The 4312-nt window shown below is 40.6% G+C and overlaps 1 long non-coding RNA gene across 1 annotated transcript in view; it reads right to left on the bottom strand.

Moving 5' to 3' along the window:
* Positions 1–753: 753 nt before the first annotated feature.
* Positions 754–4312, bottom strand: part of LOC115032320 — a 184543-nt gene continuing 180984 nt past the window's right edge. Inside the window, exon 4 of the long non-coding RNA XR_003837973.1 lies at positions 754–805. This is a non-coding gene — a long non-coding RNA (uncharacterized LOC115032320). The remainder of the gene's footprint in view (positions 806–4312) is intronic.

Raw genomic sequence — 4312 nt, 5'->3', positions numbered from 1 at the left:
GCTCATGGGATTATTTTTTCTTGAATAAATACATGACTTAATGTCAGTTGTTATTAATCTTACAATGAACAACCCAGGCTGCTATTGTAAATCTGATCACTTAGCAGGAGAAAAAAAAAAAAAAAAAAAGCTCCATGTGTAGTTTAAATGATAATACTTTACTTTCCTGATGCTCACATGACCTGGTCCTCATTTTTACTCTCCTCAGGGCTTTAATCAATCTGAATAATTTTTTTTCAATCTATAGACCCGAGAGCAGTAGGGAGTTTTCCAGAGACTACATAAACCCCTGTATTAGCTATGAAAAAAAATATGTAATTACAGATGCCCATCATAATGGGACCAAAAGCAATATTATGACATTTTGGAAGCCAGAAAGAATATTGTATATCTTTTTTCTCATTACAAAAAGATATGTTCTTTTCATGGGTTCCTTTTGATTGCAAAGGCAAAGGAAATAAAAAGATAATTCATGAACAGAGTTGAAAATGCAAATGAGAAACTTGCCTTGCCTAATACTATACATATCAGAGACCTCTCTCTTTTCGGTGGTAAGGCTTTTTTAAAAATGAAGACATTGGACTGATACAGGAGATGCAGGTATTTGTTTGTGGGGTAGTTTTAAACCCCTCTTTGTCAAAATCACATTATTTTTATTTTTATTTTTAATAACAGGCTGGGCCTTGAGGTACAGGGCCACAATCCTAGCCACTCAAGAGCCTGAAGAAGGTGGACCACAATGTTAAGGCTTACCTGGGCTATAGCAGAGGTTCAAGGCCAGCTCAGGCAAGTTAGAGAAGTTCAGCTACAAAACCAAAGTTAAAATCAGGGATTAGAAGAGGAATGGAGCATAGTGGTGAGGGCTTGCTTAACACCTGTGAGACCCTGGACTTAATTCCTACAAATATGTTAAGAAAGAAGTGTGACACTCTTCCTTACAAATAAAGCAGATGAGAGCCGGGAGGCTGGTCATTCAGAAGCTTTCTGCCTTGCGTCCATGAAGGTCTTGGTCTTAATCTCCAGCATTGGGGAGTGGGGAAGGAAAACAGATATGAACAATGGTGTCAAATTAATGAAGGAAAGTTTGATATTGAATTGGATACTTTCATAATTTTTTTTTTGGTTTTTCGAGACAGGGTTTCTCTGTATAGTCCTGGCTGTCCTGGAACTCACTTTGTAGACCAGGCTGGCCTCGAACTCAGAAATCCACCTGCCTCTGCCTCCCAAGTGCTGGGATTAAAGGCGTGCGCCACCACGCCCGGCTACTTTCATAATTTTAAAGAATAAGAACATTGAGAAACTTTGACATCTTGTGCCTTTCTGATAGGATATAAAGAGTACATGACATCACTTCTGAGTCAGAAACATTATTTTAAAAACCCTCAAATTAGGGGTTAGTTCACAAAATTAGTAGCCTGTGCTTTTTAAAGTGTCACAGATCAAAGAAAGCCATGGAACTGCTTGTGGGAGAGGGACGTATGAAAGCTAAATAGAATATTATTCTGAATGGGATTCTTGGCTGGAGGGTAGGAGATACATGAATTATAAGGAGCAGGGCATGGTGGATCATACCTAATATCCTAGCTCTGAGGAGACTGAGACAAGAGGAAGATTTAGAGTTCAAAGTCAGCCTGAGATATATGGCGACAACATACAAACAACAACAACAGCAAACAACAAAATCAAAACAAATCCTAAAGAAATAAAGACTTGCTTCCATACATTAAGAAAATCCAAGCATTATTAAGAAATGGGTAAAATTTGAAAACAAAGTGCAGATTAGATAGTGTAGTGATTCAGTAATGTTAATTATCTTACTTGGGCTATTTTTAGTGATTTTGTATTTGTTATATAAAAATATTCTTGTTATTAGGGTATTCATTCTGAACTATTTAAGAATGGGGACAAGCTAGCACAATGGTTCATTAAAATGTGTTTCTTATGAACACAGGCATGAATGGACACACACAGATTTACTGAACTAGAGGCGACTCCTTGAGAAAAGCCAGGCAGGTTAGGGGGGATGGTCCTGCAGGCAGATGGCTGGATCTAGAAGCAGAAATCAGAATTTCTTCAGCGGTAGGTCGAGACTCTTGGCTACCCACAGTGGGAGAGGCTAGCGGCTGAGACTACAAAAGTCCGGGCTGGGTCAGATGACTAGTTACACTCTTGGTGTGAGGAAGAGGAGGAGGGAGTCCTGACAAGTGTTAGGCAGAAGTATGATGGGGTGGAGGAGGTGGATTGCAGGCATGAGGAGGAGCTGAGGGACTGAGGCTGAGGGCTGGCAGGTAGTTCCATAATCTTCCACCCCATTTATGTGCTTGCTTCTTAATTACGTGCTTCTTCCCATCAGTGGAACGGGAAGCAAGGACTGTGGGTCGTTTTATCTGAGGTGTGGTTTATTGCTGCTCAGAATGGTAGGGAAGGGCATATCCTACTGCTCAAGGTCTTCCCTGTTGTAAAGTTCTGTCTCTCTCCCTCTCCCTCTCCTTCTCCCCCCCCCTCTCCCTCTCTCTCCACTTCTTTTGAGGGTGCCTCCCATTACCAGTAAACTTGAAGATTACCTAGATCCATTAGTTTATGCACAAAAATCACCCTGCCTTGAAGAACCAGAATTATTTTACTTTGTGTAGAATCTCTTCTAGATGATAGGGGCCATTCTCATGATGTGGTCATTAGCCTAGCCTAGTCCATTAAAAAGGAATGTTATTTCCCAGACCTTAACTTCCTTGTTTTGCCTCACATTTCTTATTGATTTTTTCTTTTTCATTTCCTTTCATTTCAGCTTCAGCACGCTTCATTCTCTCCTGTAGAGAGTCGACTAGTTATTCATGGAATCAACAGATGCTCATTGGACCCTTGCTTTGAACAGGATGAGTAAGACCCACATGGGTGTCCTTCTGAAATGACTTTACTGTAGTTAAGAAATTGTAAGTACCTATTTATAGAAGCAAGCATGCCTATTCATCAGTGTAGAAGAGCTTGCAAAGGAAGGCTGGGCAGTGACATCACACTCAGCCAGGATGAGACTTTGTTTCTTAGGAGGTGGGGCTTCTGTGAGGTCAGGAGAAAAATGGGAGGCAGCTAGGGAGGGGTGTGCAGGTGGTGTGTGAGTAAGAAGGATTGGGGGGGGTGGCAGGGGTTTGACAAGGGTTCTGAGAAGCAGTGGACATATTAGCAGGGGTAGAGGAGGGAATGGAAAGTAACCCAGGAAGGCTAGAGAGTGGAATAAGAAAAGCTAGAGACTGACATTCCTTCTCATATTATAACTTTCTAGAATATGTACTAAGAAGTTCAAGTTGGGCAGGATCATGAGGAGGAAAGAAGAACTCTAAAATTAAATTTAAACTCAATTTCTTGGGACAAAGAGATAGCTCAGTCTATGAAGGGCTTACTCTGTGACCATAAGTACCTGGCTTCAACTTTTAGAACCCACATAAAAAGCTGTGGGGTGGCAAGTTGGTTGGCTCACTTAAAATCTCAGCATTGGAAAGACAGAGATTGGAGGATCCTTGGGACTTACTGGTTGTCCAGTCTTAGCCTAAACAGCAATCCCAGGTTCCAGTGAGAATCCCTATCTCAAAAGTAAAGTAACATAAAATAGTAAGTAATGGATAGCCATCTTGAGGTACAACGTTTGAGGTTGATCCCTGGCATCCATATATATGTGCACACATGTACATGTGCACCTATAATACTCTCCCAACCTCTTCAAACACATGCACACACCCTGACTCTATATTTCTTAATAAATAGTATCCTATCCTGATATTTCAATTAGAATACAGGACATCAGCAAGAATTTTCAAAGTGCTACATGCTGAGGGCTAAATGTGTGAATCTCAAAAAATACTTTTCTATTTAACACCAGAGTAACAAATAGTGTCCTCCTTAGAAGAAAGGATCTGGAGCAGGCATGTGGGCATAGCTCCAAATCAACTGTTTATCAGTTACCCCTACACTGCAATTGTTCTTGGATCACGTTTCTATTTTCCAGCTTGTCCAAATACCATTTGTTTAATCAAATGCGATAGAATTTAAGTCAACTGGTTTTGAGGCTTAAATGTTGATTTTGACTACTTATAAGCTGAAATTAAGGTATTCAATGTACTTTTTTTTTTCACTGTTTTTTTTATTACATATTTTCCTCAATTACATTTCCAATGCTATCCCAAAAGTCCCCCATACCACCCCCCACTTCCCTACCCTCCCATTCCCATTTTTTTGGCCCTGGCATTCCCCTATATTGGGGCATATAAAGTTTGCAAGTCCAATGGGCCTCTCTTTCCAGTGATGGCCGACTAGGCCATCT

Source organism: Mus caroli, chromosome 11 (genome assembly GCF_900094665.2).
Source record: "Mus caroli chromosome 11, CAROLI_EIJ_v1.1, whole genome shotgun sequence".
Lineage (NCBI taxonomy): Eukaryota > Metazoa > Chordata > Mammalia > Rodentia > Muridae > Mus > Mus caroli.
The sequence above is the reverse complement of the archived record's forward strand: the minus strand, read 5'-3'. Positions and strand labels throughout refer to the sequence as shown.